Genomic DNA, 15174 nt, shown 5'->3' on the forward strand with positions numbered 1-15174 from the left:
ATGATAGCTTTGCTGGATAAAGTAATCTTGGTTGTAGGTTCTTGCTGTTCATCACTTTGAATATTTCTTGCCACTCTCTTCTGGCCTGCATGGTTTCTGTTGAGAAATCAGCTGACAGTCAGTCGTATGGGTACTCCCTTGTAGGTAACTGAGGTTTGGGGAAATGCCCTTCAGCCACTCCAGATTCAACCCTGCTGTGATGTGGGAATTGGCTTCTGGCATTCTTCTTTTATGTCATTAACTTCACAGAAATGTATTAAAGCATCAATAGACATCCATTACTCAATGTAAAGCCATAATATTGGGGTAAAGACTTTAAGGTCAGACAGGAGTAGCTATCTTTACTGTGATGTTTAGTGAGAGCTTTGCACACTCTGTTCCACACAGTTAGCTTTTGAAAATGTCCCCAATAACATTCATAGCTTATCCCTCCAAGGACTATTTTATAAGTTTCTAAAGCAGCGGTTCTCAACTTGTGGGTCGCGACCCCTTTGGTGGTCGAATGACCCTTTCACAGGGGTCGCCTGAGACCATCCTGCATATCAGATATTTACATTACGATTCATAACAGTAGCAACATAATAGTTATGAAGTAGCAACGAAAATAATTTTATGGTTGGTTCACAACAGGAGGAACTGTATTTAAAGGGCCAGAAGGTTGAGAACCACTGCAATGGTATGTGTATGTACTAAAAGACATTCCCACGCTTTCATATTCATGTAGCTTCTTTCCGGGGTACATTCTCACATGTAGTGTAAAATAGATACATCATTTCCCATGTACCAAACAGTCACAATTTTTCTCTAGAGTGAATTATCATGTTACTAAAGGTTGAAAGCCAACACACATACACTCACTCATACACACAAAGTTCTTCCTATATTCTAACATTCATAACATTTTCTGCCTCTGTGAGATTACCAAAGAATATTAACATACTAGAGGCCTGATGCACAAAATTCATGCAAGAGTAGGCCTTCCTTCCCCCGGCTGCTGGCACTGGCTTCCCTCACAGCCCCGGCTTCATCCAGAAGGTTGTCCAGAAGGACGTCCAGTCTAATTAGCATATTACCCTTTTATTATTATAGATAAGACAAAAATAAAACTTTCCCACATATACTACCTTCATAAGGTTTCCCTTCACTGCATATTACAACTTACTCATTAACAATTAGACAATTTTTAATATTTCTTACATTTGTGAGACTTCTTGCACACTAAAGCGTTCAGAAATCTCTGAAGGCTTTCCCAGATGTCCATATAAAGGGCATCTCTCCACTGTGTTTTGGGGTTTTTTTAAATCCTCACCTGAGGATATTTTTTCCAATGATTTCTAGAGAGAGCAGAGGGAGGAAGGGGAGAGAGAAAAAAACATGACCTGAGACACATTGATTGGTTGCCTCCTGCATGCGCCCAACCAAGGCTGGGGAACATGCAACCAAGGTATGTGCCTTTGGCCAAGAATTGAACCTGTGACCCTTTGGACCGCAGGCCCATGAAGCCAGGGACTATGTCTGTCTTTTTAACCACAGTATTCCCATTTGACAGCAAAGGTACTTAAACTTTCACTTCATAAAGGACTCAGTAAAGAAACAATGCCAGCCTTACCTAGAGTAATGAGATTCTTATAATTCTCCAATATCACATCTCTGTAGAAATCTCTCTGCATTTGATCCACAGTTTGACTCAAATAAACTCACAAAAAATTTTTTCAGATTTGAATGTTTCTTACAATAACAGTTTGAAAAAATAAAATATTCAGTGCTTCTATTCACAGAGTTGTGCAACCATCACTACAATAAATTTTAGAACAATTTCATTACCCTCTACTCCTCATCTCAGCCCTAAACTGCTACTAATCTATTTATTATCTCTATGGGTTTGTTTATTCTGAGCAGTTCATATAAGTTAAAGGAAAAAATACTACATGGCCTTCTGTGACTGGTTCTTTCACGTAGCATAACTTTTTCAAGGTTCATCTATGTTGTAGTGTGAATTAGTATTTTATTACTTTTATGTGATATCAGTTGATGGTCATTTGGGTTGTTTCCACTTTTTGGCCATTGTGATTAATGCTATAAAATATTCATGTTTTGGCTACGTTTAAAACAAATGTGTAAAATTGTGAGTTTGGCACTGGTACACTACTCTGAATAATTCTGCCATGCACATTGGTGTGCAAATGTCTATTGAGGGGGCTGCCCCCTCTCCCATCGCACAACGCACATTGGTGGGAACCTGGTGCTAAACCATTCCTAGACAACGTGCTTCTGGGCTCGCGTTTCTAGAGCAGCTCCCTCATTGTGATCTATTGAAATCTGGCCCTCCGTACAAAGGGGAAAAATGTCTATTTGAGTCCCTGCTCTCAGTTTGATACATACCCCGAAGTGGAATTGCTGAATTATATGCTGATTCTCCGTGTAATTATTTGAAGAACAATTTTCTTTCTTTTTTTTTCTTTTATTTTATTGATTTTTTACAGAGAGGAAGGGAGAGAGATAGAGAGTTAGAAACATCGATGAGAGAGAAACATCGATCAGCTGCCTCCTGCACATCTCCCACTAGGGATGTGCCCGCAACCCAGGTACATGCCCTTGACCGGAATCGAACCTGGGACCTTTCAGTCCGCAGGCCGACGCTCTATCCACTGAGCCAAACCGGTTTCGGCTGAAGAACAATTTTCCATAGTAGTCACACCATTTCACATTCCCACCAACAATGTACTAGAGTTCCAGTGCCAGAAGCTGGTCCATCCTTGCTGCTTGACACAGTCGCTGCAGGGAAGAAACATCTGCACAGCATATGTTTCAAGGGACCTGGCGTATATGGCATACTGTTTTTAATATGTTTGCTCCCCTTCTTAGCGCTATGTGTTTTAACCAAGGTCACCTCTCTGAGAAAGGTTGTTTCCCAGGTGGGGATTTTTCTCTGGAGTTAGGGATTAACAGGACTAAGGAAGGGAATAAATCAGTAAAACCCCTTAACTAACTGCCAGGAGGGTAGTTAATCACTTTAACTATGAACAATCACGCTTAAACTATACAATCTTTACTTAGGATGATCTCCTTTAGTTACTTCCTTGTAGCTTAACAGAACAATAGAGTAGTGACTTTGGAATGGAGATAACAAACGCCCTAACCTTTAGAATAGAATGGATAGGATTAAAATCAAATGGTATAAATACAGATGTAACAGGAAAATAGAGAGAGAACCTGGCTAGAACCTGGCTAGAGAACCTCGCTGTGCTGATCAGCTGAACACTGTCTCCATGTTATTCCTTCTTCGCCGACTCCATCCACACCTTTGGGAACCCCTGGACCTGCTGGGGCTGGACCCCAACATTCCAGTTTCTTCACATCCTCACCAACATGTGTTATTTTCTGTCTTTTGGAAAATAGCTATCCTACTAGATGTGAAGTGACATCTCATTATGGTTTTTATTTGCATTTCCATAATGATTAGTGATGAACATCTTTTCATGTTATTGGCCAGTGGTCGGCAAGCTCATTAGTCAACAGAGCCAAATATCAACAGTACAATGATTGAAATTTCTTTTGAGAGCCAAATTTTTTAAACTTAAACTATATAGGTAGGTACATTGTTATTAACTTAATTAGGGTACTCCTAAACTGACCTTTGCTAAAAACGTCCTCAATCTGATTGAGGTACCTTCACTGAGGTTGACCCTTTCCAACTCTCCCATCCACACTCGTCTTGTGTACTTGTTTCAGATAGACGAGTGTGGATGGGAGAGTTGGAAGGGGTCGACCTCAGCGAACATGCCTCAAAACAATGTACCTCCCCCTGTGCTTCATATCCCGCGGCCCGCCTGCACCACATCTCCTGTCGCCCAACCGACCAACACCCCCCACTTCTTCTAACACCACTTCTTCAAAATAGACTCGCCCAGGCCGAAAACTGACTTCTGTGCATGGGCCACAAAGCTTCAATCGCACTGTACGTGCGCACCCCCACGTGGTATTTTGTGGAAGAACCACACTCAAGGGGCCAAAGAGCCACATGTGGCTCATGAGCCACGGTTTGCCGACCACTGTTATTGGCCATCTGTATATCTTCTTTGAAGACATGCCTACTATATTCAAGTCCTTTGCCCATTTTTTAATTGGGTTTTGTTGTTGAGTTCTGAGCGTTCCATAAAGATTCTGGGTATTACCTTATCAGATATATGATTTGCAAATATTTCCCCCATTTTGTGGGTTGTATTTTTACTCTATTATTGTGTTGTGATGCACAAAAGTGTGTAATTTTAAATAAGGTTTAGTTTATCTTATTTTGTTGGCTATGATTTTTTAAAAGTATGTTTTTGATTTCAGAGAGAAGGGAGAGGGAGAGAAAGATAGAAACATCAATGATGAGAATCATCAGTTGGCTGCCACCAGCACGCCCCCCACTGGGGATGGAGCCCACAACCAGGGCATGTGCCCTGACCAGGAATTGAACAGGAGTTCATGGAGGATGTTTAACCAACTGAACCACACTAGTCTAGCTCTGGTTTCTCTCTTGATCTAAAACTGGCATCACCATACCTCACCCAAAGTAATTAAAATAACAAACAGCCCTGGCACATATCTGGGTTGCAGGTTCCATCCCTGCCCTGGTCCAGGCACATGTGTGAGGAAACCAATCCATTTATCTCTCTCACATCAATGTCTCTCTCCCTCCCCCCCCCAGGCTCTCCCTTTTCCCTCCCTCCCTCTCTTCCTCTCTCTAAAAATCAATGAAAAAATATTCTCCAGTGAGGATTAACAGAAAACTAAAAATAACTGGGAGAGTGAGCAGGATTGTTTGGCCCCAAATGAGAAAGATGCTACTGGACTGCTCTTGGTTTGCTAACTGGATTCACTAGATGTCATAGAAGGCTTGGAAGACACCATTGCCTGCTGGGGCAACTGCACTTTCACCTCTACTATGTGCTATTTGACTTTGGTATTGGATAATGCTAGCTTCATAATATGAATTTGTGTTCTTTCCTCTTTAATTCTTGAGAGTTTGAGAAGGTCTGCTGTTAATTCTTCTTTAAACATTTGGTAGAGTTCACCTGTGAAGCCATCTGGTCCTGAGCTTTTCTCTGTTGGGAGATTTTTTGTTTTCCTTTTTGCTTTGTTTTTAATATATTTTTATTGATTTCAGAGAGGAGGGGAGAGGAGAGATAGAAACATCAATGATGAGAATCATTGATCAGCTGCTTCCTGCACACCCCCTATTAGGGATCGAACCTGCAACCCGGGCATGTGCCCTGACTGGAATCATACCATGACCTCCTGGTTCATGGGTCAATGCTCCACCACTGAGCCATACCAGCCAGGCTGTTGGGAGGTTTTGGATTACTCATTCAATCTGCATATTGTTGATCTGTTCAGAATTTCTATTTCTTCATGATTAAGTCTTGGTAGGCTGTATGTTTCTAAAATTTAAGATTTTTTTCTGGGTTGTCCAGTTTGTGGTTCAATGGTTGAGCATCTATGAACCAGGAGGACACAGTTCAATTCCCAGGTGGGACACATGCCCGGACAGTGGGCTCAATCCCTAGTGTGAGAAGTGTAGGAGGCAGCCGATCAGTGGTTCTCTCTCATCATTGATGTTTCTGTCTCTCCCTCTCCCTTCCTCTCTGAAATCAATTAAAAATATATTTTTTAAAAAGAATATATGTATACAAAGTAAATTATATTTTAATATACAGTTGAACTGCATGAGTCCACTTACACACAAATATTTTTAAAGATAACTTTATTGAAATATAATATACAAAAAACTGCAAATATTTAGGGTATACAATTTGATAGGTTTGGACATATGAAAACACCCATGAAACTATTACCATAATCAAGGTAATAGATATATCCAACACCTCCCAAAGTTTCCTTGTGTCTCTTTTGTGTGGGGGGGACAAGACCACTTAACATGAGATTTACCCTCTTAAATTTTGAAATGGACAATCCTATATTGTAAACTATAGGCACTATGTTGTACAGCAGAGCTCTAGAAATTACTCATCTAACATAACTAAACTTAATATCCATTGAACAATAACTCTCCAAATGCCCAACCTCTGGAAACCTTCTATTGTATCCTCTGCTTCTGCGTTTGAACATTTCAATAGTTTTTCAATAAATATATAGTCAGCTCTATATATCCCCATTCCACATCTGCAGATTCAACCAAAACACCATTCTCAATCCATGGGCCAACTGTATGCACTGATCTTTGCCAATTTATATACAGACTTATGCATCTATGGACTTCGGTATCTAGTGGGAGTCCTGGAACCAATCTCCTCCAGATGCTGAGGTACAACCGGAGTTAAGTTTTTGAGGAGTCCACAGTTGTAAGAAATGTATCAGGCAATCTTGACCTAGATTTTGAACTTGCAAGATGGGTGTCAATGCTCCTAACATCCACATTGTTCAGTTGTATAGCATTTAGAAGAAAATAATTGTAGGAAAAACATGAATATGACATTCCTAGGAAGATATCTGACAATAAATGTGCCAAACCTTCATAGAAAAATATATAAAACTTTCATACTGAGATACATTAAAGAATGCCTAAATAAATGCAGATACTGAGTTAATCGCCTGAAAGATTTAGTAACATAAAGATGTTGACTCTACCAGTTCTGATCAATTAAATTCCAGATATACCAGAATGATTTTTTGTGGACCTCTGCAAGCTTACTGTTAAATGCATATAAAGAAATAAAGGGCACAGCCCTGGCCAATGGTGCTCAATGGTTAGAGTGTTGGCCCACCCACCGAAGGGTCATGGGTTCAATTCCTGATTGGTCAAGGGCACATATCTGGTTTGCAGATTTGATCCCCAGCCCTCTAGGGACTCATGCAGAAGACAACCAATTGATTTGTCTCTCACATAGATGTTTCTCTCTCTCTCCCCACCCCACACCCACCACTCCATCCCTTCTACTCTCCCTAAATGTCAATGGAAAAATACTATCAGGTGAAAAATATCCTCGGGTGAGGATTAATGAAAAAAAAATTAACTACAGACTAGTCAACTCAAGGGAAACAGTAGCAGCGTTGCAGAGGGGTACAGCTGGGCCTTAATCCCTGACCAGGGCCTACAGTTCAAGGATCCCTGTGTAGCATAAAGCTTTGTTGGGAGAGGGGGAAACTGCTGAGTGAAGGTCGTGACAGCAGAGAGGAGCAGAGGCACCTCATGGGGAACAAACTGACTTGTCTGAAGTCCAATGCCAGCCCCAATCTGGGCCTACACTCAGAGTGAGTGAAGTCTGACAATGAATCTGAGGTCTATGAGGTGGAGACCAGGACCCAGTGGCAGTTCTACCAGCCCCAGCTGCCCTGGAGCCTGCCAAGTTAGGTTTGGGAGCCTTCTGGGGCCACTACGTGCAGCATCTGAACAACCATGAGATGAAGAGTTACCTTTAGAATCAAACCCTTCTGACCACCCAAAGGCAAGCACAATGTTTCTGAACAAATCTGAAATGGATGAGCAAGAAAAGAGGAACTATTTAAATCACTTATGTCCAGTGCGTCTTACTAAAAAGTATAGCTAGCTCATGCTCAACAATATTCCTACATGACAGCACAATCAGCCAGCCTAATTTTAGAACCATAGTCCAATGTGTGGCCTTAGAAATATATTACCTCATAAAGAACAGAAATGAATCGCTTTTTGGCCTTTTGCCTAAGATCAAGCATCAATATCTGTTCTTATCAGTTTAACATCTGATCCATCCTCTATTTAAGTAGATTTTCGGAGGGGGGAGATGGAATCGGAGCTTGGTCCATCCATGCTGTGCATCCACCTGGCCAGGACTGGTGCAACCCCTCGGGAACAAAAAAGAAGAAAAGAACAGAGCTGGAAGTAGATCATAGGATATATTTGATGAAAGAACACACCCATTCATACAAGAAATGGTTCCAGAGGATCGTTTAAGCATAATCCCAAACCCAAATTTATATACAGAATATTCTCATATTGTTTTCAGAGCCGCACAGCTAACAGCTAACTGTGCAATAGACTGATTTACTTGGAAAGGCTTTTGGACTATGCCAAGGTTGACGTTTGTCCCACCATCTGGAAAAGGATTCCTTTGGGAGCCATTATTCTTGCCTACAAGGTTTGGGACAATTGGGCTATATGGAAGGTGAACTACTGCCAGGTCCTCAAGGACATAATTACAGATAGAGACATACATTTTGCCTACAAAACAAAGCCTGGTGGAGAAGACATGCCTGCATCAGGTAATCCCAGGAGTTAATCACTCCAAGAACAAGCATAATTTCTAGGTGATCATCATCTCAAAATTGACCATGAGCCCTGGCCATGGAAGCACATTCAGTAAGCAGGCAGGTCAGAGTACACCTCTGTCAATCTGCGGAGGTCCCACTGGGCCCGGTGAGGTGCTCAATAGCAAACTGCCTGCGTCTGAAGAAGGAAGTGTTAGAGAAAGTCCAGCTGCAATACTCATCACTACTGAGAAGGTGGAAGCAGAAAGAACGTCAGGCCAAAATAAGCACCAGAGGCACATCGGATAGTCTCTGTGACGGGAGGAGCTACTTATTCCACTTAGGGACCTATTCCACTGGGGGACAGACCTCCGTTTCAGGTCAGCTGTGCAAGCTGGGTGAGGCGTGCACTCCCTGGGACTATGTGCTGGTGGATATATTTGATAAAAGAACACATCCTTCACACAAGAAATGATTCCAGAGGATACTTTCAGCATGATCCTAACCCCAAATTTATGTCACTCAGGATCACCCCAAGAAGAAGCTTCTCAGTGAATCCCTGAATTTTCCTTCATACTAGAGACCTAAACACGGCTGAAAAGTATTATCAAGACATGGGAAAGTAACACAGAAACTAGATGGACTGTAGGGGAAGATAATGGTTTAAAAAAAACAACAACAAAAAAAACCACACCAGAGCTTTCCTTCACCACAGTCAGAATAACTTTGCAGAAGCTCACAGATTCTTCACAGGATTGACCCCAACAAATGCGGTGGCCAACAATGCCGCCATGTATCAGCTCCACCTGGGCAAACTCAATAACTCCCTGGGGGCAGCTTGAGGCATTAAGCACTCAAAAAATTCAAAATATCAGAGAACACATTGGAGCCCCATCAGTGTGACTCAATGGTTGAACGTCGACCCATCCACCAAGAGGTCACTGGTTTGATTCCTGGTCAGGGCACATGCCCCAGTTGTGGGATGGATCCCCAATAGAGGGCGTGTAGGAGGTGTCCAATGGATTTCTATCTCTCTCCCTTCTCCCTCTTCCTTTTTCTCTCTCTAAAATTTATTTTTAAAAAGTATTTTATAAAAATCTGGAAAATGTAATATAAACCATTCTCACTCTGTGCCTGTGTGTCTAAAGCATTTATAAATATGGAAAGGAGGTACCAAAAAAATAAATAAAAATTATTTTTTATCACCATGTAATGTTGCTAAGGGAGTATTTAAAGGGCTATCTATGGCCTTAAATGCTTATATTAAAAACCACAAACTGAAAATTAATGTGATTTCTAGCTTAAGGTAAGACACTTGATTGAAAAATAAGCAATCCAAAACAATGGGGTGGAAGGCACTGTGGTAGCCACCGTGCGTGGGGAGCTGCTGGGCCAGCCGGACTTCCTGCTCTGCCCCCTTTGCTGCCTCTGCTGGGACCATCCAGAGTCTCAGCATGACAAGGAACAGTTGAGATATATTGAGTTAACTTATCTCTGCAATATAGCTTGCATCAAGAAATGAAGAAAAATGATGAATTAGAAAAAGAGATGACCAGATTTAAAGAACTCTTAAAAATTACAAAAAGGAAGTTAAATGAATGTGAAAATGAAAAGCTGAGTTTCACTGGAGATTTTAAATCAAATATAATTGAAATGGAAGTTCAGACTAATATGTTAAAACAGAAGACACAGCATTATCTCAAGAAGCTCCAGAGCAATTAAGAGAACCATATGCTTTAATAAGAAGTAGTTCGAACTCAGAATTAAAGAGCTGGAATCTGAACTCTCCAACATGACAACTCAAGACGGTAAATTAGAAAAATATAAGCAACTCTACATAGAAGTATCAAAATGTAGAAAGTCATTGGAAAATAAACTACCTGAGACTAACGAGAGGCTAGCAGAGGTCAGAACCAAACTTTTCCTGCAGAAGCACCAGAACAAATCTTTATCCAACACTCCTAATGCGAGGCCAGTCCTGGAGACACCTTTTGTTTGGAAATGCTAAGAGTTTTGTACCCAATAGAAATTCTGCTCCATGAGAAAACTTGATGATTCCTGCCTCAAAAAAGTTTTTTTAAGAACTTAAAAAAAATGCAATCCCACATTTGCAACATTTATAAAATTTCTCTCTCTCCCACTCTGAATTTCCTTGTGCAAAGGTGAAGTCCCAGCAGAAGTCTTCCCCAGGCTGAAGATACTCACATTCATGTGAGATCAACAGGGCTTTCCCACATGCTACATTCCTAGGGCTTCTCTTCACTGTGAGTTTTCACATGTTCCTATGGCATGAGTGACTACTGAAGTTTCCCACAATTATCTGTGGTACATCTTCTCCCCTATATGAGCCCTTTTGTGGGCAGTCAGGTTAGAGTTCCTAATGAAGTTTTTCCATAGTCACAGCATTGGTAGAGCTTCTCCCCAGTATGGGTTCTCATGTGTGCCATAAGATGGAACTGCAGTCACTGCACCGATAGTGTCTCCCCAGCCTGGTCACTGCTCCTGGTGCATGCCTTTCTGCAGTCACAGCATTCATACAGTTTCTCCCAAGTGTGTGTACCCTCTGGTGTATGACAGCTTGAGCTAGATCTGAAGAATTTCCCACACTGGTTAATACTCCTACAGTTTCCATACAGTATGAGTTCCCAAGTGTGTCCTAAAGGACGAAGCTTTCCCATACTGAAAACAGTTATATGGTTTCTCACCAGCATGATATTGAGCATAGATTTTAAGGGATGAAGGGTAACAACATTCTTTACATTCATTGCATTTCTCTCTTGTGTAATTTCTCTTGGGGAAAAAAAAAAGTCCATTTCTTCTGATGCCTTTTCCACATAGAGTACATTCATGGAGTTTCTCTCCAGGCTGAGTTGATGCCTGTTAGTGGTAACTAAAGGCTTTCTCACTTCCATTCCACTCACAGGATTCTTCCCCAGAGAAAGTCTGAAGTGTCAAGAAAGAAAAATCCCAATTAGAAGTTGGTACCATTTTCAGAGCATGCCTACTGCTTCCACCCTCTTTGAATTCTTTCAAATTAAGGTGCATACCCTGCCACAAGTTTCTATCACAATCATGACATGCATACAGCTTATTATGTACAGACTTTTTTCTGATATTTAAACAAAGCCTGAATTACATGTTACTATTCACTATCTGAGTCATATTTGTGGATATGCTTACTTGTGAGAATTCCCTATGAATAAATATTGAAGTTGGTATAGAATGTTCCCCAAATTCATAACTCAGAGACTCTTTTAAGGAATTACTTCTCTTGGGTGACTGTAACTGGCCCCAACTTTCTCCCCTTGTGGCTGTACTGTTCTTCTACTTCAAGGAAATCCCAGACTTCCCTGTAGAAAACCAGCAATGAGCCATGGACAGCCTTACCCTTTTCCTGCTAGTACATGGGTTTCCCCAAACTCTGTTCTGCTTTGCAGTAGTCTCTTTGGTTTTAAATCTAAGTTAAGACTTCTAGTCTGAAATTAATAGAAAAAAAAACACCTAAGTTCTTGAATAAATAAATGAGATAGAGGTAATTTTTAAAATAAGCTAGCCCTACTGGCATGGCTCAGTGGTTGAGTATCAACCTATGAACCAGGAGGTCACAGTTAGATTCCCAGTCAGGGCACATACCTGGGCTGTGGGCTTGATCCCCAATTGTGACAACATACTCCAGACCTGAGTGCAGATTCATATTTCATTTACTTTCCACCTCTCCAACCAAAAGAAGAGCTTTTTAAATCAAACATCTATAGTCCTATGAAATGTGTCCATATACATTATCTTTAGAAGTCATGTGACACATATATTATTGTAAGTTACATGTAATGTGCCCTAGTTATTGTGGCTTTTATTGTTACCGAACAGAAAGAGTTTGTCCACTGGTGGTAGCAGAGCCAGACACCAAAAATTGCGGTAGGGATATATGGACTATTTTATTATGAATGGTGCCATCCAAGAGAACGGGAAACTAATGCTCAAAATCCTGAACTCCTCCATGGTTTACAGACAAGGGGTTTTATAGAACAAAATTATGAGTCCTCTTAAGTGAGGGTGTTGGGGACGTGTGTCTTGCTGATTGGTCAAGAGTGAGGTAAGGAAATAAATTTATTTTTATTTTTTTAGTAAATCTTAATTTGAGGTCTTAGGTCAGCTCCAGAGTCCCTCCGTCCAGTTTTATGGGGATATGGTCAGGAGTTGTTCTGCTTTAGGCCTCAGGAGCTAAAACTCAACTTAGGCCATGATGTTGTCTTTAGCTTAACAGAAACGCATACCTTGGGGTTTAGTTAAGGCATGGCTATTGTTTCTAGCTGTGTTAGGGGGTTAATGACTAGTAAGAGAAAGAGCTATTACAGCCTGTACAGTGAAGAAACTGAATAGAACTCTGGGGCTACACATTAAATCAAAATCATACATTAAATCAGGACACTTGGTTTCATTGTCACCTCGTCCTGGAAGATGCCATTGTTTTCCAGACTGGTTCCTTGGCCTCCTTGTATCTCTGTGCCTAATAGTTAATGCTCCATGAGGTCCACAGAATTCTCTTGGGGAGGAAGAAAGCCTACAGAACGGATTATGCCACTTCCCTGCTTAAGAACTTCTAGAATGCCTCCTATAGGATACAGCAAAAAGCCCAAATCCCAACCTCAACACCCAGTGTCCTCCCTGCAGCCAAAGGCAGGTTCATGTAAAAGCAAGGGTGGAATCAGCAAGGCAGACCAACCAAGATCATCAACAGACCATTAGTTAGCATGGCTGTTGCCTGTGAGACCCTTTCCAGACTATCAGGCACCAAAATCATCCCTAATCCCTGGCTCTTCAGCCTCCAGGGAAAAGGGGACTTGGGGGAAGGAGCTGGTTTCCGGCAGGGAGTGGGGCTCTGGGGTCTTCCCTTGGAACGCCACCCTAAGCTATCCTTTGTCAATGCAACCTCCCCCCCCCGCCCAAGCCTTTCCCAGCCAGAAATAGCCCCCAGCTGGGAGCACCTCCCCATCTACCTCCAGGACCTGCTCCCAATTCCCAGGTGTTCTCCCCGGGAATCTTCCGGGAGGCCTGACATTCTCCACCCAAAGGTTCTCTGCTTTCCCTCCATTAGGGACCCAATTTGCATCATTAGGTCAAGCCCAGCTGCTGAGGAGATGTGGAAGGAACACTGGAGCCCTTCCGGCCAAATCGTGTTGGGTGGGGGGTTCCCCAGGTTGGGTGGGGGTTCCCCGGGTTGGAGATGGAGGAGAAACTCAGCCCTGCCAGTCCACTTGCACAGGACACCCTCTGGAGCACTGGGCAGGGCGGAGAGGCTGCCTGGCTGGGGGCTCAGGAGAGGCCTAGGGTGACTGCAAAATCACCCCTAGACCTGACCTTTTAAACACACACACTCCAGACAGCTGATACCTCTCCCTGGAGGATTCTCATGAGGAATGTATTTTCTGTCACTGGGCCACCAAGTCTCTAATTCCTCACCTTCTTTTCTGGACCGTGCAATTACCGCAGTGGTACACGTTCATCACCCTCCTCCACCACATCTTTCCATAGACATCGGTTACTTTGCCCGCGATGCTTCCTTCTTCCCACCGCACTTGGCCCCCACCCCAGTAAATGGCCAACTGGGATGGAGACTTGGGTGTGCGCTCCCACAGATCTAATCAAAGAATTGTTCCAAGGACCGTGGTGGGCAGGACCCATAGCCAGTTTCCCCTTTCACACACACACCCCTCCCCCCCATCCCTCCCTTTCTGACGGGAGCGCTCCTACATTTTGTCCTTCAAGTCTCAGATTCAAAAGTCTCTCCCTCAGAGCCCTCCCACCCCACCTATTGTTCTCACCTTCCCTTGTTATACCTAGAACGTGTCACTCTTGCCTGGCCCGTGCGGCTCAGTGGGTTGAGCGCCATCCAGTGCACCTGAAGGTTGCTGGTTCAGTTCCCCGGAACCGCACCTGCCTGGGCTGTGGGTTGGATCCACGGTTTCTCTCCACACCGATGTTTGTCTCTCTGTCTCTTCCTCTCTCCTCTCAAAAAAAAAAAAAAATCAATTATAAACAACAGCAACATATCCTAGGGTGAGGACATAAAAGAAAAAGACAAGGGCAACGTGTGAGAAATATTTTTAGAAACAAGTAACCTGTGCTGCTGGATTTCCTCAAATTATTTTTCCTCCAATGTCTCACCTGAGTTCTTAACCTCCCTGAGAAAAACAACCTCTCTCTGAGGGTTAAAGTCCATTTTCTGCTGCCAACATTCTTAGGGCTCCTCCCTTCCCGTGGGAAGTCCTATATTTCTAATATAAACCACTTCTCTTATACTTTAGACTTCTGTTAGGCTTTGGGCACAAGCATATACCACCAAAATCCACTTTAATATAATAATACAGGAATCAATGCCCAGATAAGCCAAGGTTTGGGGTTCAAATCTCTGGTCAGGGCACAAACAGGGCACAGCCAGGGATGCATACATAAGTGGATGTTTCTCTCTTTCGTCAATAAAGTATTTTTAATAATAATAAAATCAAGTCAAAATATGAAAGCTACCATTCTGCAGGGACCATAGCCTCCGGAGGAGGCGGGCTGACCCGAGGCGTGCAGAGCTGGGTAATCCTCCTTTAATGGTAAGCCTGTTCCTTTCATTTCCCCTTATTCTACTTCATTTTCTTTTCTTTATTACACTTATTTGTTTACACTCACCCTAGAACCCCGAGAAAGCATTCTCCCCCATGAACTCATCAGGCATAAATAGCTGAGAAAACGTTCTGCGATCTCACTGTAATGCCGCTGGAAACGGCAAGTCACAGGCGAAAAGTCTCCTTCAAAAGGAGGCAGAGAGGGAGCTCCTTGGGGTCAATCTCACCTGCGCCTCCTCACCCCCAAACCCGCGCTGTCCCAGGTCACAGGGCCGTAGGCCCGACCGTCGGTCAGCTCGCCTCCCACCTCCGGAGCGTTGGGGCCGTTACA

General features: G+C 42.7%; 1 pseudogene; it reads left to right on the plus strand.

Annotated features, from left to right (window-relative positions):
• The first annotated feature begins 7195 nt into the window (after positions 1–7195).
• LOC102752566 overlaps positions 7196–15174 on the plus strand; it is a 37298-nt pseudogene continuing 29319 nt past the window's right edge.

The sequence above is a fragment of the Myotis davidii genome, unplaced genomic scaffold (genome assembly GCF_000327345.1).
Source record: "Myotis davidii unplaced genomic scaffold, ASM32734v1 scaffold1240, whole genome shotgun sequence".
Lineage (NCBI taxonomy): Eukaryota > Metazoa > Chordata > Mammalia > Chiroptera > Vespertilionidae > Myotis > Myotis davidii.